This window comes from Gouania willdenowi, chromosome 1 (genome assembly GCF_900634775.1).
Source record: "Gouania willdenowi chromosome 1, fGouWil2.1, whole genome shotgun sequence".
Lineage (NCBI taxonomy): Eukaryota > Metazoa > Chordata > Actinopteri > Blenniiformes > Gobiesocidae > Gouania > Gouania willdenowi.
In genome coordinates this window covers 17,073,150-17,098,852 of record NC_041044.1, presented here as the reverse complement: position 1 = coordinate 17,098,852, position 25,703 = coordinate 17,073,150, and the positions used below count along the sequence as shown (strand labels likewise).

At 36.8% G+C, this 25,703-nt stretch overlaps 1 protein-coding gene across 14 annotated transcripts in view; it reads left to right on the top strand.

The window, feature by feature from the left end:
- Nucleotides 1-25,703, top strand: part of sorbs2a (sorbin and SH3 domain containing 2a) — a 108,607-nt gene that overhangs the window by 24,901 nt on the left and 58,003 nt on the right. For 7 of the 14 annotated variants that reach the window (XM_028473079.1, XM_028472933.1, XM_028473160.1 and 4 more), the window contains exons 1-2: nt 5,560-5,961; nt 16,868-17,015. The gene's annotated coding sequence lies outside the window, so the exon portion shown is untranslated. Of the gene's footprint in view, nt 1-5,557; nt 5,962-16,867; nt 17,016-25,703 lie in introns of those variants that run through there. The other 7 variants (XM_028473565.1, XM_028473482.1, XM_028473402.1 and 4 more) reach the window with 5 other exon arrangements.

Here is a 25,703-nt window from a genome sequence, read left to right as displayed (position 1 = left end):
TTAATAATTTAGAGAAAATGACTTTACATCAGAGGCTTTACATAATTCATAGCTGCAGACATAGCTGTCTTTGAGGATGCACTTTGACTTTATGAATGAGATACCAGATCAAGGATGGACAGACGAATGGATGAATGAGTGGATTGCAAGGTGCAAAATCTACTTTTTAATAATTCATAAGTCCTGTATTTGTTGGAAAAGGAAACAGAGTCAGGGGGACTAGAATATAACCGTTTAAGTCGAAGACACGAAATAATGACATGGTTGAATTCTTAAAACAGACTTATGTGATACAGGTCAACACAGCAGACTTTACAACAAAAATTGTTTGGTATCACTTTACTTGAAGTTATAAACATAAGGCTGACATTACGCTGTCATTATCTGTCGTTAGCATGAATAAGGTGTCATTAAGCTGTCATTAAGTGTCGTTCACTAAATTATGACACCGCAAAAGTTTTGACACCTTTGGAGATATGTTGGCATTTTTTGGGTTAGGTGGAGGGACCTAGTGGGGTTAAGGAGGAATAGGATTAGGGTTAGGGTTAGGGTTAGGGGTTAGGATAACGAAGGGTTACAGTTAGGGTAACGCACAACACTTAATGACAGCCTTCATGCCACCTTATTCATGCTAATGACTAGTGTCGTGTCATAATAATGACAGTGTAATTAGGCTTTACACTGATCCGAGCGGTTATATCGGATCGGCCAATATTTTCCATTTTATGCAATTAATGTGTTCGGCTGTAATGTCTTAATTCTCCGATCCGATCAATGACATCATAATCGTGATGAAACTTTCTGTAGATGCTTCCATTGCATTGTTTTATCCATCTTATTTACAACAAAGAGTTGTTTGCTTTACGTGACAAGGCTTTATTTCACTCGTATTTGTGCACAAAGGTGAAAACCTATGAGTGAACGGCAAAAATGTCGATCGGCTTGAGCTGAGCACCGGGCTCCTTCCCCAGTCGACCGGCTCTGAAAGTGGGGCAGCGTCTGCTGTTTGTGTGTGTGTGTGTGTGTGTGTGTGTGTGCGTGCGCTTGTTTTGTTTATTCAGCCCGAGCATATTTAAAGTGAGAGTCCTGGAACGCTTCATATCAGAGACTTACTGTATGTACGTTTCAGGGCGGTGGTGGACACAGAAGTGTGTGTGTGTGTGTATGCACCCCACCCAGCTTATTATCTATTGCCATTTGCAGTATATAAAAAAAAATTGGAATATTTGTGCAAAAATACACCAGTGTGCACCAGAGACAACAACAACAAAACACAAAAATAGACAAAATAAATGAACACAATAAAAGTTCAAAGGGAAACATTTGACACTATGAAACGAGGTGATAAAAACACACATACAGCCTACTTAAAACAATACAACAATAAAGCAATAAAACAATAAAGTGCAAGAACAGCTTTCAAAGTGCTTTGTTCAGCCTGATAACAGCTTGTTGGAAGAAGCTGTTAATGTGGCGAGATGTCCTGCATCTCGACGAACGATATCTTCTCCCGGAGGTAAGGAGTTGGAACATGGCTTTACCAGGATGGCCAGTACCAGAAGAGTCGTTGATGATTTTCAGAGCTTGGTTTAAGAGTCTGCAATCATAGAGAGCCTCCAGAACAAGCATCTCACAGTCCTTTTTGCAGAGCGAACCACCTTGTTCAGAGCTCTTTGCTTTGGCTGTGATGTTAGTGAACCACACAGCCATCGAGCTAACAAGCAGACTTTCTATGGTGCAGCGATAAAAGTTAAGCAGCGTCTTAGAGTTATTTGTAAATTCCCTAAGTTTCTGCAGAAAGAAGAGATGCTGACGTGCTTTCTTGACAATGTGATTAGTGTTTTGTCCCATCTCAAGTCATTAGACAAAGTTAAACCCAGAAACTTGCACTCCTCAACAATTTGCACTTGGGAGTGATCAATGACAACAGGCAGTTAAAGTGCCACGCACCCACACACATACTCTGACATCAAATGCTATGGAAATTATTCAACAATTCCACTTTCTCACAGTCACAAGGCTGCGTTTAGGTCCCAAAACTTGGTACTGTTTGATTTTCCGTGAATCTGTATCAGGTAGTACAGAAGGAATTTGGTCAGTACCTAAATAAACCCAACTTGAATTCATATGATTGGATCGGTAATCGTTTTTTAAAACTCACTGATTGGTGATCGGCCCAAAAATCCTGATCGTGTAAAGCCTAAGCGTAATGTCTTATGCCTTATGTATAAAACTTCAAGTAAAGTGTTACCAATGGTTTGTTTTCAAGCACTGGAGAAACACGAATACGTAAACCATGAATGTCATGATGAGTTTCAGGAATAAAGTTGTTCGATGCCCAGGCTGCACCCGAGCCCTCCTGACCACTACACCACCCTGCTGCCGTCTAACACATTCCTTTACCTTAATTTATTGCGTTGGACTGTAGCAAAAGGATTTGTGCAGGTGTTGTATTTGTCACTCTATCCTCAAGACTTCCATTTCTACAAAGAACCTTGTCCAACTTTAACTTAATAGCCCTCTTATTAATAGCTTCACATTTCCCTTGAAATACTTTGATGACAACTTAATATGCTGTCAGAGAAAAACACATAGATATAAATGTTGGCACAGTTCTCGTCAATTCCCATGCAGCATGACCCTGCGACTAATAATTCCCTGATATAGATTTAGGCCTGAGTCTTAGTGTCCTGTCCTAATAACATGTATTGCACAGCCTATGATATAAGCTGCACACACATCTGACATGCATTTTATGTCTCTCCGCTAAGGGTGGGACGATATATTGTATTGTGCGACAAGATATTTTGATGTTGAAACACCACAATATATTGTGTTGATGGTACGAGAGGTATCGCTATATTGTAGTCGCAAGATGTGTAGCATTCCTACGGCATCTGTCCCAAGCAAGTGAGTCTTTTCAACTACAGGAGACATAGGCTGTGTTCGAAATGGCACACTCCGTACTATACACTACAAACTCAATGAGTATGTACTTTCTACTATATAAGTATGGTTAGGAGGATTGGGATGAGGAGCGCTCCCACTGAAGTATACTTCCAAGTTTCCCAAGATGCATTTCGAACCTCCAACAACAAAAACCTGAAGCACACTGAGGCTAAATATCTATGTTGATTCGCCACCTTTGAAAGTTCTGAAAGCATTTTAAGTGAGAAAGAGACCAAGTAGAATATCAACATGTGGACATTTGATCCATAGAACTCACGTAGACACATTTCATTGAGACATTTCAGAAATTTCCGGAGACCTGCCATTATGCCACTGACCAAACTTCCGGTTAACCTATTTACAAAAGCGTTAAAAAACTAATGGTAGACAAGAAGAGATGCTGCGTCAAGGGGCGGTTGGGTATGACTAGTGTGCCAAACGTGCATACTTAAAAAATGTCCCGATATGGTTTACATTATATTTCTCACGTACTCTATCTTTTCATACTATCAAATTTGAACGCACTACATGCTATTTTTTTTAAGTCAAACTTAGTACGAGTAGTATGTTAGTATGACATTTTGAACATGGCCGTAGTCAACGCCCAAAGGTCCCAATTGCTGCCTGATAATGTAGACATACTGATATTGTTGAAAAAGAACACGTCAAATAGTTTGTGTTCAATGATCACAAAACATACAATATTGCTCACTCTCTAACACTTGAAGTTAAATGTTGCTTCTTCTTCTCTGTTTATGCCACCCTCCTTTTTTGTTGAACTCATGCACGGTATACATTATGTGTGTCTTTATTTGCGATCAATTGTAAATAATTTATCTGTAACTTCGGTTTTAAATTTGGAAGTCTAACCAGGGAAAGGGGTTGCAAATTAGCCGAGGCTATAGAAACCTGTATGCATGCATCTATTTTGTATCTTTTGAAGCAATATAACATGCATGTGTTCCTGTCAAAAAAACAAATAAAAAAATTATTAAATGACATGACATTTCATCTTATACCACCATTAATTTAAAAGGTTATGCCTCGAGTAAGTATGAGGGTGGTTAACAATATATTGGTATAATTTTTTATTGCTCAACCAAAGAATGCGTAACTTTCACAGATATCACAAACTTTAATGATATAAAGGTAAATATGGTATATAATAGGTTTCCCCTGTATTTATATTAAATGAGTAAGAACATTAGAACAGTTTAAACACTATTGCTGAAAATAGAAAGAAAAAAAAACTGCAACCCCCAAGTTTTTTTTTTAATATATATTAATTTAAAAAGGTATAATAAACGTGAAACACACCCTTTATAATCACTGTACTTGTTTTCTCTTAATTGAATATCAATATTAAAAATCTGTAACTATACCTGCTAATCTTCTGCCCATATTTATAATTATTCTATTTTAATTTGTGTTCTATTCTATATAATTATTTTGTGTTGTTTGCACATTGTGCTCTTCAGTTTTAAAATTTGTGTTACTGACTGGGAATAAGCATTTATTACTTGAAAACCTTTTTTTTTTCTACATTTTTAAGTAATTGAGTAATTTTGCCTAGGGCACCAAAAAGGCTGTCAATCTACCCCTCGATTTCAAATCATTTTAAATCTACGGTAAAATGATCCTCATGATAATTAACAGCAAAACTTGATATGAAACGTATTTCAATAATTATTAACTACGTATGTCTATAGACATACGTGGTTAATATGGTTCCACTGGTTTACGTTAATTAATGAAAGTGTCCATTTGTACGGTTGCTGTACGGACAACCCCCGGTGCTAATTGGTACGGTTACCGAAGTACACATACGTAGCGTCTTCGGGTTAGGGTTAGATTATAACCCAATATCACAACAATTTTTAGGGTTAGAGTTAGGTTTAGGTTTAGGGTTAGGTTTAGTCTTAGTCACGCAACCTAAACTGGCCAATGACTGACCTATCACATGACCTAAACTGGCCAAATAGAGGCGCTGCGTATGGATAGAATGTCAATCTATTGATATGGCAACTGTACGGATAGCCACTGCCTTAATTAATTTGTAGATGACAGTTTTTCTTGAATTTTCATGCCAATTACAATTACAAAGTAAATTACCTGAACACAATTACAATTCAATTATGATTACAACAGCAACATTTTTTTTTTTCCCAATTACGATTACAATTATAGCTATGTCATAATTTTAATGGATTACCAATTACGCAATTACAGTAATAATTGACCCAGTTCTGGTACATAGGCTTACAATGTCAATGTGAACAATGCCAAAAGTGATCTGGCAAAATTTGGTGAACATTAATTTTGTGAACCACCCTAGTAATTGTGCCCAAAGTTAGTGAAATAAAAGCGTGTGTGTGTGTGTGTGTGTGTGTCTGTGTCTATTTTCCCTTTCTAAATAATATTGTCCTGTATCGTTAGAGTGAGTCTAGTATCGTCCCACCCTAGCCTCTGCAGCAGTCAGAAGCCACCGCACTGGTGTGTGTCACTGAGCGGCTGTTGCCAGATCTGCTGCTGTGTGTCCTCCGCAGGCGCTGATTGACCCGCGGCCGTTGCCATGGCTACCCTCAGATCCAATGGGAAGCTCCCGACAGGCTGTTGCGGAATGAAAATAACACAGAGGCCATTTTGCGCATGAAGCCGCTGCATCATTGACTGATAATACGTAAACGTGGTTAGACTCAGTTCATCTGTCTGTCGGTGTCTTTAGACCTCCTCCTCCATTAAAAACATGCAGTAAGTGACTGCAGTAGCACCGCTGCGGGGGTGACACGGTGTGAGGCCCAGTACAGTGACCCGCAGAGGGGAGAGGCTTCTGTTTTGAAGTTGTTAGCAGCACTGGCAACATCCACACACAGGTGTACGGTTTCATCACCGGGAAAGGTCCACCCGCTGCTCAGCCTCTGGAGCCCGCTCTGTTCGTGTGTTATTGTTGGAGTAGCGTGGAAGAGGAAGGTTTACACACGATATGTTTGGAGATGAGTTGACTGTTTAGAGGTAAGAACACACTCTTTTTTTTTTTTTTTTTTTAATTATTTTTTAATGGCTAACATCGATACTGTCTGGCGGCTGTTGCTGCAGCTCCAACCCTGTGGTTTGCGCTGCTACACTGGCATATATGACCATTTTTAGACCACACAGAGCTCCTATTTCTTGTAAAAGCTCATTTTTCATGCGATTAAGCGGGTTTGTTGTCATTTAAAGCGCATTGAGTATTTAAAGAACAAGTATTTACTGTCATTTAAAGGGACAGGTGATCATCAAACCACTCATCTGTTCTGAGTGAGCTAACTTCCTCATTTGAATATAATATAGTGTATTAAAGACATTATTGCAACCAAACATGGTTTAAGATTCAACAACCCAGGGTTCATAAACACGATTTGCAAGCGTAACATCATTTTTTCATTTAACTGCGTCAATTTCATAAAGCCATAAAGTAAATAAAATATATTTGCAAAAGTTAAAAATAACAAAGCATTATTATTATTATTATTATTATTATTATTATTATTATTATAGATACAATTACATAAGGCAAGCACAATGTACAGTACATATATAGTTGTTTCATTTTATAATTCATCTTGAGGTACCTCTTTACAATCTGATTCTCTGATTTCACATGAGTATGATTCTAAAGCTAAGGGTCAGTGTCATTTGCATTTTCAACACAGTTTGCATTAACATGTATTGGAAAAATTTGCACTGGACTACAGTAGAACTGGGACATTGTCTTCATCTAAGGATTGAGTAATTTGACAGACAATCTGAGCATCTGAAAGCTCCATGTTTAACCTACATCCTGAGGATAATCTCTATTGTTCACTGGGATATGGATGGTGATGCAGCACAGTCTGATGTTTGTGAAGTAATAGAGAATTTTTTTCTTACTGCTGATTGGCAGATTGATGATCAATAGATCAGCTGTTTGGGATCTATGCAAACATCTTTTTTTTTTTTATTGTGTACTGCTGATGTCTTTTAGATTGCTGTGCATCATTGTTTCTCCAGTCATTTACTAAGCCGATGACTGCAATAATGCTGTATTGTGGTGCGTTTAGGGTAAATCTGTTGTGTAATGTCTTTTTCTTAATTAAAAAAAAGGCTGGAATTGAATCCGTGTATCATTCGTTCAGTCGTTTTTCATTATGTAACAAAAACATGAAAAATGAATAAAACACTCATTATTTGGTATTTGTTTCCAAAACCAAAATGAAAAAACAGAAAACACTTTGTTTTTCAAATTCAAGCTCTTTTCCTTTGTAAAAAAAAAAGGAAAACGAACACCTTTTTTCGTTTTCTCCATTACCGATTTGTCAAAGTACGTGATCCGGAAGTGTACGCTCATCCGACACTAACGGCTATGCTAACAGCAGTTCGGCATGATAAGATCGCTGCTTCCAACTGTGCATCCGAAATGTGTCCTTTTCGCTTTAGCTGGTGTTGGGCACAGAACCTCCTCACGGACATTTCGGAGGATTTAGAGACTCCTAAGTGTTGCAGAGCGAAAGATATCGCGGAATGTGTAATGCTTCACTTTCGGGTCACGTACTAATCGGTAAATCGGTAATGGAGAAAACGAATAAAGGTGTTCGTTTTTTGTTTTTCATTTTCTGTACCAAAGCAAAAGAGCTTGAATTTGAAAAACAAGGCTTCTTTCGTTTTTTCATTTTGGTTTTGGAAACAAATATCAAATAATGAGGGATTTTTTTTTCCGTTTTTCATGTTTTTGTTACATAATAAAAAACGACTGAACGAATGATACACGGATTGAATTGATCAACTTTTTCTTGTTCCTGTTTGCACTTAAAGATGAAGACATTTCAAAGTCCACATGAATTGCTGGTTAGACTGGGGGGAGTGGGTAGGTTTCCAGGATGCCAGTGTCCACACGTGTGTGGGAGTACATACCTTACAAATGTCTTTATATCAATGATATAATGATAATGATATTTTCAAAATTGAGGAAACATGAACTCAGTCATCAAATAAAAAATCATTACTGCAACTTGAACTTGAGGAAATTTTGATGCTTTAGCCTTGATGGGCTGTTGTTATTCTTATTTACACCGTGGGCCATTGTTTTGGCTGTCGCACGGCACTAGACTGGGCCACAACCCAGTGATTGGGGGTGACTGCTGAAGAGCAGCCTTCCACTTGCCTGCTTCAAGGTTGAAGGATATTTTATTGTCATTTTTTAACATTTCATGAAAAACGAGATTTGTTCCTCGGGGCCAGCAGCATACAAGAGAATAGTAAGAGTAAAAAATATAACATTTATATGTTCCATATATTTACGCAATCCATGAGTGTTAATGTGGTTGGCCTGATGGGGTGGGTACCTTGTTAAAACACCACTGTAATGGACAGGTCTGTTCCAATGTTTTACAATTGAGAAGTCCTGTAACAGTTCAGCCATGTTTGGTGTTTATTGATTCTCAAGTTGCATTTTGTTGGTTTTGTTGAGGTCCAGACTTTTAGGGTGGAAATTACAGAATATACTTCAGACACTGGAAATAATATAATTTATTATCATTCTGAATTATTTATTTATTTTTTATTTATTCATTTTTAACAAAAATGAGGCTCATGAGGCTCCCTATAGCTTTCAAAAATATTGAAATCAATAATTATTTTCTTACAGAGGGTATTAATAATTTTGACACCAAATAAAATCACAATATAACGATTTGTTTACCTAAAAATAAATCACATTGTGCAATAACTCAGCCACCTTCCTACTTCAACTCCTGAAACATCTACAGACCATTAACTTTTCCTGCACCTGTGGTTAGCCTTAAGTTTTAAATCCCATGTAACTAAATCAACTAAAAGACTATTCTGGAATTAAATATACATTTTAATTGTGTGGGGGCAGATTCATTTAACTGCCAACATGCTGGCTAAATATGCATTCTTTATATGTGGCAAGAAATTAGCAATTAGCATGTGTTGACTGACATTATGTGTTATCAAATTCAAGTAATTTTTTGTAGCCCTTCAAATACAATATCTAAAAAATATATTCTTCACATAACATTATCCAATATAATTTTAACTGTATAGAATTTTATACACTATGTTGTCTTCATTAGAGAGGTATTTTTTTTGGCTCCGGAAGGACTTTAATCCAGGTGCGATGAGGCAAAATGGCTCTTTTGAGAGTAGGTTGCAGACCCCTGGGATAAACCATTGCATGCATGTTTTAGGACTAAACTAGGCATGTTTTGGGTCGGTGCGCCCATTTTCTTTCTGTTTCATTGGTTTTCCCTAATAAGATGTCATTACTGGCTATTAAACCTCCCAAAATCATGGCCAACATGGTAATTACGAATAATTAATGTTATTACCTTGATACTTCTTTGCTGTAGGATTTCACCACTAGCACGCACATTACGTATTTAACTTGCGCGTCAGTTCTTGTTACACTTGCTAGACAGGTTGCTATGCATTAGGCCACAGCAAAATATATCGTGGAAATATGCTGTGTGATAGGAGTGTGACGATATCTCGATACAGCGATATATTGCGATATTTTCCGCACGATCGATTATCGATATGCTCCCGCTAAGTATCGATTTTTTTTTTTTTTTCTTTAAAAACCTTTTCTGCTTTTTCACTAAAATGTGCAGGTATGTCTTCACAGAAATTTTGTCATTGTTTGTTGAAGGAACCAATATATTGTTTACTGGAATATTGTACTATAATGGTGTCACTGGTAAGAAAGACCCTATTTATTGTTTACAGAAAGCACTATTGGAGATACCATTTCGTTTACATTGGTTTGTTGAACCTTATTTACAGAAATGTTGCACTAAAATAGTGTCACTGTTCATAGGACACTTTTTCAATTTATTGTCTTTCAGAGATATAAAATAAAAATTGTATATTTTCACTTCATCTTTTTTTTTCTTGTTATGTCATAGATTATCGTAGATTGATTTCTGACCAATATATCGATAATTGCACTATCGTCATATCGTGAGGTAACCGTTATTGTGAGTGGTGTATCGCGTATCGTATCGTGAGTTACCCAGAGGTTCCCACCCCTAATCCAAACTGGTGACTTGGATAGTCAATCAGCTAGGAAATATGTCTTCTTTAGTGTTAATCCACTAGCTACGTAAGCTTGTTTGAGAGAGAGAAAGGAGGGAGAGAGTAATTGAAAAAGGATCTAGGCAGGACTGCAGGGAGCAGACAAATATAGCATACACTAGATACGGTTGATTTGATTGTCCTTATCCATTAAAGCAGAACAGAACTCACAATAACTCTTTGGATACTACTAATAGTAGCAGTAACTCAAATGTAATTTCTTCTGGGTTTGAGACATCCCAGCCTAATGTTTGTAAAGCTTCTCAGTCATCCAGGTCATGTTGTTTCTGGTTGCTTCGTTAAGGGATCTGGACATGAATTTTCATTTGCCTCAAGTATAAACTTCCAGAATACCCCATCCTACCTTAGACAAGTTTCTTTACTTCAATCTGCACTGCTTTATATCTGTGCTGTAGTAGGGATTTACTAGTATTTGTTTAAAATCTTTAACAACAACTGGAGCAGAAGAATCACACGTGTCTTTCCTTTTTCCAACTTTGGTCTGGTTTAAGTGTTTTACAATGTGAGATTCTTCATTGCAAAGCTCTTCTTCAATCCGTGTACCCTTCATTCTTTGGTTATTCTGTTTTAAAACAAAATCAAAATAACAAATAAGCGGTGTGATTATTTTGTTTTACTGAATTAAAACCAAAACAGAATTACAGAAAAATAAAAAACCAGACAAGCAGCGTTTTTCTGTTTTAAAATTAAATCTTTTGTTATGTGATATTTGGATATTTACGGGAAACTGGGATGAGAGCTTCATGTTTTAATCTCACCACACAGAGAGGACCCACAGACGGGGGCAGACTTTTACTCCTGGACAAAAAAAGGAGCAACGCATAAGTCACACAACTGATGCACTAGTGAATTGAAACTTTGTTAATACATAAAAAAGGATGCTACGTAAAACATGCACATGATATGTGGTTAAAGTAACCAGTGGTGGTGTAATGAATCTACTGGTGCATCTCATTTCTTGTGATCAACTTCCGTATGAGTGACGGCTGCCGTTAGTGGCTAGCGGTATTGTAACGTGCAAAAAAATATATTTTTTGCTGCTCTCAAAAAAGCTGTAATTGTTTTTGCAAAAGTGTCAATTCATAGAAGTTGTAACATCTATTGTTCCTCACACCAACCTCACAGTCGATAATCAGTCACCAGTTTATCTGGATACTATTTAGATTGTAACAATGTTCGGTAAAGTTGGCACAATATTCACAGATTTAGACTTCCAGCTTCAATAACTCTTTAACAAAACATCATCGACAGACAAATTACACCTCATTGCCATTGTTGTGAGGTGGACAACATGCTACAAGATCATTTTTATCAAACGCAGCAGAGTAAAAGTTCACCTCCGTCTGTGGGTCCTCTCTGTGTGATGAGCTTAAAACTTGAAGCTGTCGTCTCGTTTTCCCGTAAATATCCAAATATCACACAAACAAATATTTAATTTAAAAAAAGAAAAACGCTACTTATATGGTTTTTTTTAATTTTTCTGTATTTCTGTCTTGCTTTTAAGTCAGTAAAACAAAATAACCAGACTGTTTATTTGTCCTTTTGATTTGGTTTTAAAACGGAATAACCAAAGAACAAAGGGTAAATGGATTTTCTTCTTTTTTTATCCTGCCTCTTACTGAGCGGCAGTGTCTTGCCGAAGCTGATAATGAATTAGGTGTTGAAACTTGTTGGGGTGAGACCATGTCGACACGGCTGTTGTCCGCAGTGGCTCATAGGTCAATGTGTTTGAGCGTGACTTTGTGTTGGTCCCCTTTAAATATGGATTTGTTCTGCTCTTTAAGTTTAATCATCACAAAGCTGATTATGGTTCAGTATTGTTTGGTTATTTTTCTCCACACAAAGTTGTTATGGAAATGTTATCTGAGTCAAAATAGTCTCAGTTGATGGTTGTGATCCTAAACGGATTAGTCGCAGCAGCTTTTTTTGTGTTTGAACATTCAAGAAGTTCATGCTGGACTTCTCTAGTTTATTGTTGATGAAATCGACTGATTTTAATTGGTTCTCTTGACTGGTTTTGGCCTCAAGGTTCACCATTAGCACCTGTCAGTTGTCAGCTTTTCACCATAGCTCGGTGATCCTTGGCACGTGACCAAAACGGTTCTAAGGACCAGCTGCTATTTGATGGCTTACGCTGACACACTGATCACTGCAGTGTCCACTGTCCATTAGAATCCCCCGGCCCCGCTGGATGGCCGTTCAGGGAGCGATAGTGGCAGCAGTGCCGCCTCACACACAGGAGCCGTTATGCCCACACAGATGGGATTATTTACATTACTACTTCATCACTGGCACGATGACAGCAGACACAGATAGTGTTGATCCAGAACAACTCGACCGAGTCCATCTGGGTTAGATTTAAAGGCCGGCAACAGGTTGGCACTTGGCTGAGCTAATGAATGACTTAAGTGTGGCTCAGTACCAAAGGACTCGCTGCTGACCTAGTTTGTTTCTGTTTTGGGAGACTTAATTCTTGCACTAGTTTAAAAAAAAAATCAAGATATGTTTTTGTCTTTGCTGAATATCCAAAACAAAAGGAGAAGAATAAGTATGTTTCAGGAATTAGAAAAAACAAACAAACTGGATCTTTATTGAATAAATCATTTAGCTTCAATTCAAAATATTTTGTTGTGTTCTTCCTGAACTTTTGTGACTTAGGGCTGCACAATTATGGCAAAAATGATAATCACATGTATTTGGATTGACATTTGAATCACGATTATTATTAATAATAATAATAATGCATTGGATTTTATATAGTGCTTTATCATAGACACTCAAAGCACTTTTACATTGATGTGCATTATTCTTTAACTCCACACACGGTGGTGGTAAGCTACTATTGTAGCCACAACTGCCCTGGGGCAGACTGACAGAAGCGAAACTCCCATAGTGCGCCATCAGTCCCTCCGACCACAACCAACACTCACTCACACTACATTCATACAAGGCATTAGGACTGCACGATTTTGACAAAAAACCTAATTGCGATTTTTCTGACAGATAATGCGATTGCGATTCAATTTACAAATTTTAAAAATATTTTGTATATTTAAATGCATATTTTTTTCATATTCCGTGTTTTCCATATTAATTTTTTTAATTCCTTTTTTTTTTTAGAAAAATTAATAAATTTTTCAGAAAATATTAGTTTTTAACTCGTGAGGAAACAAAATGAATACTAATAAATAAAAAAATTAAAAATTAAACCAAAATGTATGTAAAAAAAAAAAAGGTACAATTAAAAGGTAGCTATAAGTTGTACTGAGGAAACAAAATAAATACTAATAAAAAAGAAAACTATAATTAAACAAGAATGTATGTCAAAAATAAAAATGTAATTTAAAATAATGAGTATGATACAATAAAAAAGTATATTCAGTATTTAGTCAGCCACCAATTATGCAAGTTCTCCCACTTAAAAAGATGAGAGAAAATCATATTGTATGATTTTTAATGAATTTGTTTGCAAATTATGGTGGAAAATATGTATTTGGTCAATAACCAAAGTAAACTGTATACTTTGTAATGTACCCTTTGTTGACAATGACAGAGGTCAAACGTTTTCTGTAAGTCTTCACAAGGTTTTCACACACTGTTGCTGGTATTTTGGCCCATTCCTCTATGCAGATCTCCTCTAGAGCAGTTTTGTCGCTGGGCAACACGGACTTTCAACTCCCTCCAAATATTTTCTATGGGGTTGAGATCTGGAGACTGGCTAGGCCACTCCAGGATCTTGAAATGCTTCTTACGAAGCCACTCCTTTGTTGCCCGGGTGGTGTGTTTGGGATCATTGTCGACCCAGCTATGCTTCAATGCCCTTGCTGATGGAAGGAGGTTTTCACTCAAAATCTCACGATACATGGCCCCATTCATTCTTACCTTTACATGGATCAGTCGTCCTGGTCCCTTTGCAGAGAAACAGCCCCAAAGCATGATGTTACCACCCCCTTGCTTTACAGTAGGTATAGTGTTCTTTCTCCTCCACACACGACGAGTTGCGTTTTTACCAAAAAGTTCTGTTTTGGTTTCATCTGACCATATGACATTCGTCCAATCCTCTTCTGGATCATCCAAATGCTCTCTTGCAAACTTCAGTTGGGCTCGACTAGAGATGTCCCGATCCGATATTGATATCGGATATCGGTCAGGTATTAGCCAGAAAACGAATATCGGATTTTATTGAACTGCATCTAAAATCACCGATATAAGCACTCCAATAAAAATTTTCTGCTCCAACACTTCTATCCATAGGTGACTGTAGTTCACACTCCAACAAAGTAACCCACTGTTGCTGACTTTTGTTCTCTGTTTGAGTAACATCACTTGATCAAGCCTTTTCTAACATTCCACACTACAAAATAAGTAATAAAAGTACATATAATTTGTGGTGATATCAAATCGGATCAATATCGGTATCGGCCTATACGCAAGGCTGCAATATCGGTATCATATCGGAAGTGACAAAGTTGTATCGGGACATCCCTAGCCCGGATATGTACTGGCTTAAGCAGGGGGGACACGTCTGGCGCTGCAGGATTTGAGTCCCTGGCAGCGTAGTGTGTTACTGATGGTAGCTTTTGTTAATTTGGTCCCAGATCTCTGCAGGTCATTTACTAGGTCACCCCATGTGGTTGTGGGAATTTTGCTCACCGTTCTTGTGATCATTTTGACCCCACGGGGTGAGATCTTGCGTGGAGCCCCAGATCGAGGGAGATTATCATTGGTCTTGTATGTCTTCCATTTTCTAATAATTGCTCCCACAGTTGATTTCTTCACACCAAGCTGCTTACCTATTGCAGATTCAGTCTTCCCAGCCTGGTGCAGGTCTACAATTTTGTGTCTGGTGTCCTTTGACAGCTCTTTGGTCTTGGTCATAGTGGAGTTTGGAGTGTGACTGTTTGAGGTTGTGGACAGGTGTCTTTTATACTGATCACGAGTTCAAACAGGTGCCATTAATACAGGTAACGAGTGGAGGACAGAGGAAAATCTTAAAGAAGAAGTTACAGGTCTGTGAGAGACAGAAATCTTGCTTGTTTGTTGGTGACCAAATACTTATTTTACCGAGGGATTTACCAATTAATTCATTAAAAATTCTACAATGTGATTTTGTGGATTTTTGTTCTCATTTTGTCTCTCATAGTTGAGGTACACCTATGATGAAAATTACAGGCCTCTCATCTTTTTAAGTGGGATAACTTGCACAATTGGTGGCTGACTGAATACTTTTTTGCCCCACTGTATAAAGTTGTAGTGACATGGATCATTCTGACTGCTCCTTTTTAATTATTTATATGTGATATTAAGGTGTACGAGAACAGCATTAATGTCACCCATTTTCTCCTCAGGGATCAATGGTTTACTGAATCTGAGCAGGATTATTGATTAAGTTTTGATCAACTTAATTTAAATATACCTAAATTCAATGATCTTGATGACATCATTCCAGACCGTAATGATTACACAAAAATAAATGGACGCATGGATGCATCAGTTATTTCACCACGAGGGGCCAGAATATTTTACAGTATCACTCGTTATTATTAAACTACAAAGTTTCAGACTCTGCAATCCCTGGCATCGATGATGGTCTCGTCCACAACAACAGAACAACTTTATCCACAGATCTTCTGTAGCTCTGATGAGATGTTGTTTAAACTCTGAGCAGATGAAACTGATTAAAGCTGATCATGTTTTCACAGAGCGCAGCAGCGCTACACGAGAAACGGACAGAGTTTCACAGACACGTTAAGGTTCGTGATCACGATTAAAATTCGATTGATTGTGCAGCCTTAATTCCTATGTCGTAATTAGAGTTAATACCGTTAATCAGTGATTACAAATGAATGAAATAAATAAATGTAAGGTGGTGGATGGTAGTCTATACATAAAAAGCATATTGCACAGTAGCTGCCTGGCTGGTTTTAGGTGACCAGGCTCTAAGTTTGAGATGCTAATAGCAGTAGTTACATCATCATTCTGAGAATAGCAGGGAGTCTGAGGTCTAGAGGTGCTTGTGCCTGACCTCTCTGCTGTGTATATTCAGCTTTTGTGTGCATGTGTGTGTGCGTGTTTGCCTTTTTTATGTGTGTGTGTGTGTGTGTGTGTGTGGTCATTTCCAAATATACATCTACATATAGATTCCATTGCAATGATATTATTAATTTCCACAATACTTCTATGTGTGTGTGTGTGTGTGTTGCTTCCAATCGAGTCGTCTTGACGGGCAGTTAAAGCGTCATCAACATAAAGTGAAAGAAAATGTCATGTGTGAGAACAGGCACAGAGCAGGCATAGATGCACACAGATGATACTGGCACTGTGTGACATTCAAACCATGCAGCAGAGATGGATGTCGGAGTCCTCCCTGACTTTCTCATTACCATCCTTTTGCTAAGTCGTCAAAGATGCACCCACCGCCTGATGCTCTCTTCTCGCTTACTACGCCGATCGCGTTTGCATTTCTACACTGTTTGATAGTCTGCATCGCCCCGTGTGCGTGGGAGGGTTATGTTTGCACTTATACAGTGAGGAATGCACACATGCAAACATGTGTGCATGTGGTAAAATAGAGATGGTCGGTCCTGTCACTTACCCCCCACCCCACCCGTTTAGACTGGGGGGGTAACTTTCCAGTCTCATAGACGAGCATGCCGGAGTCTGAAAATAGCCGTATCTGATCACTGCTTCACCCAAACAGGGAAGTCTCGTTCACACGTCACTCCCTCTCTTTGGCTGTCTCTCTTTAACTTCCTCCTCATTCTGTTGTCCCTCTGTTTCCCAGGCATTAAACCGACGGACATTAAGGAATAAACTGTAACCAGAGCTAGACGCAGAGAAGAATAATAGAAGGAGGGGAAACCAGAACTTGGACGGACATCCCTCTCACACCTGACTCTCGGCAGGTCTCCGTTTTTTTGGGTTTTATGAAGGTATGACATTTTTTTCTGTTTCTTGGGGTGTTACACCTGTATTGTTACAGATATCGATCACAAAAGACACCTATAATGTGGGATTATATTTCACTGTTGTGTTGGCCGTTTTTATGTTCAAACTCGGATTGGTCAGCAGCGGTTGGATTCATCTCTCTTCGTCCTGCAAAAAATCAAATGCAGAACTTTTCTATAAATTTAAAATATTTGATTTGAAGAACCCACAGATATTGTTGTGATTCAATTATTGAGAGTGAAACACAAGTACGTGTTATCACACCAAAGCCACAGAGGTGGCAAAAGTACTAGTCCTCATTACTCAAGCAAAAGTATAGATACTTGAATAAAAAATTCCTTGGGTAAAAGTGTTGAAGTTGCTCCCTTACTTGAGTAAAAGTAAAAAAATACTTCAGTAAAAAAGTCAAAAGTAAAACAAATGTCCCTTCAATAATAAGACAGGGTTTTTAAACCAGCAAATTCCATATCTTTTTTTTTGTTTTTAAGAACTTGTAGAATACTGGTACAGGAAACAAGTTAAATCTGTTACATTGGAACACCTGGAGAATTTAGCACTCATTATTTAGCACATAATGAATACAAAAAAAATGCAAATGCTTAATAAAACCCAGAGCAGCTTTGAGTTCAACATTTTTAAAAACTTTAAATGTTAACCATAAAACTAAGGGACCTTAGACCTGCCTAACAAAAAAAAAGCTCAAACTACCAAAATCTTGCGTTTTTTTACGTTTGTGAATAAAGTGTGTCAACAAGTGCAAATGATCAATAAAACCCAGAACAGCTTTAAGTTGAACCTTTTTCAAAAACTGGCACATGGCTCCTCCAGCTTCACGGTTGTTGGTTTGCATCTTTTTACATAGTGACGTCATCTTCTAGGGTCTTAAAAGTAATGAGCTCATTTTTAAAATGTAAGGAGTAGAAAGTACAGATATTTGAAAAAAAAAAAGTAAGGAGTAAAAGTAAAAAGTCACCAAAAAAACAAATACTCAAGTAAAGTACCAGATACCAGAAAAAACAACTTAAGTACAGTAACAAAGTATTTGCACTTGGTTACTTGTCACCTCTGCAAAGCCACAATTATGGACCAAGTGTTCAGTTTTTGCCTTTGATGATGAAAGACAGAAAGAATTGTGTCAAATATAAACAGCCGTTTTAACCACTAAAAGCTTTGAAATAGCACCAGCAAATGGCGTTTATAGTTTTAATGGGGAGAACACTTTTACATGTGATGCTAATTTTTTCGTTAAAATTTTACAATGGATTCGTTTTCTCAAATAGAAAAAAAAACCTGGAATTATACAAGTTTGAATTAGAATAACTCCCTTCTCTTCATAATTTTCTTTACCTCTGTCCATTAACTCCTTTTCCCCAGAATCTCAGTTTCCCTCTCTGTACCTTTTACATCCTTCCTTCTCTTGTTACTACGCTGCTTGTCATGGTTTCTCATTTCTCATCCAACAAAGCTATGCTCAAATCCCTCCATTAGTCCAGTCTCTGAGGTGTTGTGGAATGTCACCTTGACCCCTTGGGTACAGAATGAGAGGTGGATTCCACTATCATTTGTCATTACAGAGAAATTTCTTCTATTAAAAAAATAAATAAAAATTGGCCTAACTAAAATGCAGTTTGTGTGCAGAATTAACCAATCGTAAAATTGCAATATTGTTTATTTTATTTGACTTATCTCATTGATGTAGAATAATATTTTTTTATTTATTTTTTGTTAAACACAAAACGCACACAAACTTTTTCTAGCAGAAAATCTTTTTCATTCTAGGCAACATTATTAATGTTTTTATTTGTTTTATTTGTTTTATATTTAAATTGGGGAGCAACAATTATTTGCTTTTGTGTTGAAGTTCTCTGAACTTTCATTATTAACAAATATTACTCAGGGGTTGAAACAGGATCACTAACAAAAATCATATTTAAACCAAAAGGAAGTAACTTAGATTAAAACTAAAGCAAAACATTTATCTGGAGGATAAAAAGCTTTTCAACAATAATTAAATTTTTTATACCGTACTTTAAAATAAATATATTATAGATGTTCCCTTCGGAGTTGTTTAGCCAAACTTTGCTGATGGACGTGTGACAAAATGCTTTGTAGCCAGAGTAAATTACATACCTCAGATGGGCTTTTCTAATGTTTCAGACTAGCTTGGAGGTTAAAGGGTCATGTGACTGTCTAATGGCTGTAAATTTAGCACCTCTGCTAATCAAGTTCCTCTTATCTTCATCCTCGACACTTAGTGCTGGGACCTGTGGAATCCAGTCTATGTATGGGGAATGTAATCTTAGCTACTGCTGATAGCTGTTGTGCCTCAGTGCTGTAGTGCACGACCTAAAAAACCCCACTTCGCTGTATTTTCTTACAAACCTAAGCAGTGTCTGTCATTATTTAAATGGCTTACATTACATACGTACGTAACTCAATGAATAAATGACAGATAAATATACTGTATGCAGAATACCTAACATGCATTGATTTTGTACCTAATGTGAGCAAGAAGGACATAAATTCAACATGCTTACTCAAGTTCCCTCCTGCTCGCTAAAGTGTTTTTTTCTCCTTTTGGTTTGTTGTTTTGATCCAATTTAAGTGATTTAATAACCTTAAGGTTTTAGTTTTCAAACCATTATTTTTGTATTTGTTTTTTTATTTATTTGACATTTCACAGACACGATATCTGAATCCAAGTCAGGTGGTGTCAGGCCAGGAACAGAACAGAAAAAAGTCTGACTGTTAGTCCGATAAGCAGATGATTATTTCCTTGTAAGTGACGTAGGCAGCTGATATTACTTTCAGGCTTTTTTCTGCATATAGAAATACAAGGCTTGATTTTGTGCCACCTCTCGTGTCACGAAAACTGCTTATAAATGTCATTTTTAACTGCAGTTACGGTAATTTAATAGTGACTCTGTACTAACGGCACTGGAAGTTGCTGCCAAATCTGCTGAAGAAAAAGAAGTAAAGGATGTCGATCACTCCACTGTTATATGTTTTTTAAAATTTTTTTTTTACATTTTATTTTCTTCAGATATGCATGATAACTAAAAATGTACATTAGTTCACATTTGAGTTAATTTAGAAAACCATTGTTTACTAAAGAGAAGCTTAATATTATAATATTGGTAATGGAATAAATTAATCTTAACTCCCCCCTACTCATATATAAATCATATGTTAAGATTTCATTTATTTTTCAGGTTATTTTTATCTCCTGACATGTTTTGACTGTCATCTGAATAACTGAATAAACAAAATGTCAACTTACTATTCAAAAAGAAGACAAAATGAATCTTGCTGGAACTATAAATCATATTATTATTATTATTGATTTCTTTTTTTTTTTTTACAGGACAGTGCATATTTACATAACAGCTCAACTGTTGAATATTTCAGTTAGCCAAAAGGCTAGTTTTCCTCTGTAGTCCTAGGCCAGATGTACAATAGGCACCCTGGAAATAGGTAAAGCTAGTTGATTATCACATGGCAAAATACACTAAACATTCCATTACATTTGCTGCAGCAGGAGGAATAAGACACCAAAACAAACCAGCAAAAAAGAGTTAATGCGCGACAGAGCTAAAGTGGGGCTAAAGTGGGAATGCACTGGGGGCAACAGGACATACGGCACAAGCAGCAGTTAATGAAACAACTAGAATCAGTGCTTGTTTTGAATGTTTTTAATTTTTTTCTTTAATTGATGCTCACAACTGAACTGTATGATTGTTCATTTTAGTTTTATTTTGGTACATATTCAAGTCAAACTGAAAAACTATGTAAAATAATTCACACTGTGGTATTTACTGTAAGTTAATGTTGGACATATCTTTAATTTTTTGTTGTCATATTTTAGATAAAACATCCTTTATTGCCGCAGCTGTCATATTTTTGGCCCCTAAAACTAAAAAAATGTTGCTTGTTAACAGTTTTTTTTAAGCCAGTCAAAGACTTGGTTTGTGCATAATCAGGCAGATACTAACTAACACCTCTGCAGGGGTTAAAGGCAGAAAAAAGCCTGGCTTCCCTGTATAAAGCTGATGAATGATTTAAAAGGAACAGATTGGTGTCTGCTGGCTTTAGTTATAATCTCAGCATTTAGATGCTCTCCACAAATCCATGTTGTCAGTGGTTGAAGTGCTGATAAAACTGGTTCTCCTCTGTGTCACTTTAAGATGACATATTCATTCTTTTGTTGCTTTTATTGCCTGCGCTCATTGGTTGGTGAGCATAAAACATCAATGGCTGGCTTTGTCTTCAGCTGTCAGTTTTACTGTTTAAACGTCTTATTTTAAAAGGGCTTCTCCTTCACTCAAACATTTGAGAAAGCTGAGGGCGTCGATGGAGGCCGGCTGTAGCACTTTGTCAAAATGTCCAGTCAGGAAAAGCTCAGGCTGCAGCTTTGAAATTGCCATGACATTCAGTTTCCCACGGACACGTCTCTGTGTTCATTAGTCGTAGCGTCTGCTTGGAACTAATGGCTGGGTCAGCTTGTTGTGTTTGCCTCATATAAATGCTGTTCTTTCCTTTTACAAAGCTTGACTAGCAGAGGTGGCAAAAGTACTAGTCTTCAGTACTCAATAGGGCTGCTCGATTATAGAAAAAATAATAATCACCATTATTTTAGTCATAATTGAAATCACGATTATTTGTCAACCAAAAAGTTTTTTATTTTTTGTATAAAAAACAAAATATATTCTTTAAACATAAATAAAATCCTTCAAACACTAAAATCAAGTGTGTTCACTTTTGCACAAAACAAAACACTTGCACGTGATGTGTCTTTGTTCTAGGTTTCCATCATCAAACCCAAAGTGTTCCCAAATCAGAGAATATGACTTGACACTTGTTTACGGAGCGTTTTTGCTGCGTTTCTACTGCCATGTTTCAAGACATCTAGCAACAACTTTCCTCGTGTTAGCCTGCAGGCTAGCTTTGGCTTTGAGAGCGGCGGGGCGGAGAGAGAAGCTTGCATGTGAGTGGATTAAACAACTCAAACTTAGTATTAATAACATGTGTGTGCCAAGCTTTATTATTTGTAGTGGGTTTGTTTTATTTAGCGAATAAAATATATGTAAAAAAAAAAAAAAATAAATAATATTTTTTAAATAATCGTTTTTTCTAGATTATGTTATTTTTGTAATTGTTGGGTGTAATAATCGAAATCGTAATCGAATTTTGATTAACTAGTACAGTGCCCATCGGAAGTATGCATTCATGTGGGTGCTTAAGTAGGCCAAATGAGAATATGTTTGAAGGTTGGATGTACAAAGTGGTGTACATACTCTGTACTCTGTAATGTTGTAAAGGGGGGTGCAAAATAAAACAGCGTGTGCAATTTCCCTGGTTTAATTCTATGGGACATGAACATGATAAATGTGTTTTTTGTTTTTTTTTACTCACTTTTATATTTTTTTGTTTGGTGTATTTTTCTATAATGTATGTTTTTTGGAGTCATTATATGTATTTGCATATATTTCTGTTGTGTTTTTGTGCATTTTTTGTATAATTATAGTTTTTTGTTGCCATTGTAGTGTGATTCTGAAGTCATTTTGTGTATTTTTGTGCATTTCTGTTGTCATTTTGTGTATTTTCTGTATTAATATTTAGTTTTGTGTATTTTGAGTCATTTTTATATTTTTGTTGTATTTTTCTGTAATGTATGTTTTTTGGAGTCGTGTATTTTGTTTTTTATCTTTCAGTTGTCTTTTTGTGCATTTTTTGTATAGTTTTTTTGGTTGTTAGTAAAGTGCCCATCGAAAGTATGTATACATATAGTGGGAGCTTAAGTAGAGTTGTCAATTATGGCCAAATGAGTATGTGTTTGAAGGTTGGATGCACAAAGAGGTGTACATACTCTGTAGTGTTAAAGAAATATATATAGTTGTAATCTGTGCTTTAAAATTTATATTTAAGTTTAAATAAATCTGACATTGTTTATTATGAAACAGATTGATTTATTGCTTGTGTTCGTTGAAAAATTCATGACAAGAGGCCCTTGAAAAAATAATTGCATATTAAATCTCAATCGCAGTATTGGTGTATAGAATATTTAGAAATGAAGAAGCTTTCTATTGAAATATTTTGTATTCACTATGTGTGTCCACAGATTTCTATACCTTTGTTGTTCTTGCAACTCTACCTTTTTCCCCCCAAGTATAAAACATTCCTCTTTCTCAATGTGAACAATAATGAGCTGCTCTCAATCCACATCGGGCTCTGTAAAGGGACTGTAATGTAACAAAGCCACCAAATGTCACAGCCAATCCAGTCACCCTCTCCCACATCCCTACGTTACATAATTGCGTTTGTGCTTACAGGCCAGTAGCTCTGCTCGTTAGCAGCGTTTATGACGCAATCAGCAAAACACACGGCTCTGTTGTTTTCAGTATGGAAAGCCCTGCAGTAGGCACGCAGGGTCAGTTTGTTGACCTCACCCATTCATTCTACAGCTAGAGGGGGTCGGCTAATGAGTGGCAAGGTTGAACAAACAAGGCTGATAACGGAGACTTTGTTGGAAATGGATGCTTAATAAGTGGCAGTAATGTGACGTGGTGGCAGGACTGTTGCATTGCACTGATAAAATGTTCCCTGTAAAATGACCTCGGTCTGACAACAAGTAACAGTGTTGTCAAAGCAGTAGTGTAAGACAAGTATGTGTTATTCTGGTTATATATTGTATATATTTTAGACTAGAGCATACATATCAAACTCATGACCTGGGGGCCAAATTTGGCCCTTTAGAGCATCCAAGAAAACCATGAATCATTGTGTAAATTACAAACTAATACAGTTGTAGATATTTCTACTAGGGTTACAGAAGTGGGCTTATAACCGGAAGGTTGCAGGTTCAAATCCACTGTGGGACCTTGAGCAAATACCCTACACCTAATTGCTTCCAGGACTCTTGAAAAGGAGATTATTAATCTCAAAGAGACTTTGCTGGTTAAATAAAGGTTAAAAAAAAAACTAGATATCTACAAATTTAATGAAAAATATTCACAAAATTTCCTCAAATTACCTAAAAATGGGTCACAAAATCAAATAAATTGGGCTGATATCTGTCACTGGTTGCTTTGATATTATCAGTGCTGTACATATTTTATCATTCATTTATAGGTGGAAGTTCAAACTAGAGCACAATAATGATTATATTACTATATTTTCCACCTAAAATCTGCGGCCCACTCAAAATAAACTGCTCCATATTTGGCCCCTGAACTAAAATGAGTTTCACACTCCTGTGTTAGAGCATTAGTATGTTTTAGTCTACTCATTTGAGTGGTTGCATTCTGATCTTTACTAAACTAGATCGCATTTGTCAAACTCAAGGGCCGGGGGAAAAATACGGCCCTTTAGAGCATCTTATGTGGCCTGCAGGAGTAAGTAAAAATGAACGGGAATACATGAACCAATGTGTAAATGACCAAGTAATTCAGTAGTAGATCTCAGTCCCCCTAAATACACAAATTCCTTGAAACTGCACAATATTTTCAGGGCTCACAGTTTTCCTATGCGTATATGACATGATAGCAGTCAGTTGTTTTGGGGTTTTTTTTATCTCAAATTGTTGAAAGATATCTTATTTTTTCCAAAATCCTGCAATTTTTCTTCAAATTATTCCACAAAATGTCCCCAAATTAAATAAGAAATAATCACAAAAATTAAAGAACTTTAATTAAAGATCCTGCTGTGACCCACATGAGATGAACTGGTCTGTATTTGGCCCCTGAACTAAAATGAGTTTGACAGCCAAGATCTAAAATTTCTAATGTACATGGGCAAAATTTTCATTACGGACACACGTGGAAAAAACACTGTATGTCCGGGCCCGATACATTTTAACATATTGTTTCTGAAAAAAATTGTACCCACTGAAATAATAAGTGTGACTTGTTTAATAAAGCAAAAAAATCTCAGTTTGATTGAAGATTTTCAGTATTTTTCCTTTTCCTTTCCACTTTCCTTTTTCATCAATTGTATCCATGGAAACCCGAGAACAACTTTTTGATGTCATTTTTTAAAAGGACAATGAAGGACATAAGGTATTACAACAGGAACCATTGAGTTGTACCTCAGTGTGTAATGGCTGTGACCCACTTTCATGTTGTGCATTTTACCACAAAGAGGTAACAGAGTAGAAAGACCATCATCATTCAACCTCATGTTAAACAAACAATAGGAAGAATCCCCCCCCCCCATTCCTAACACAGAATTTTTTTTTAAAGAAAACGTTTTTCCCACTTCACAGCAATAAAAAAAGTTTGTGATTAGCTGTTCTATGTTCCAATCATGAAATATTAAATGCATGTACTTTTTTTTAATAATTTACTATTGTGCTCATGTCTTACTTGAATGCTTTGTTGTTGTTCCAGTCCCTAGCTGTGTTGTCTCCCAGGCCTTTAATGTTGTTCTCACTGTAGTCCAGCAGCACCACTCAAATCAAATATTACCTCAATATTACATAATTAAAATATCTTGGCTCCAGCTTAGTAATTAGGCTAAGAAGCTGTTCCAAACCTGCCCATTTTTGGAGCGCATGGCTCAGCTTTAGTCAGGCAGTTATGTGGTGTCTCAGGGGGGACATTTAAAGGGCTATTATTGTCATTCTGATACTCTACTGTAATATCGCACATAATTTTTGTCTTTGGACTTCAAACTGT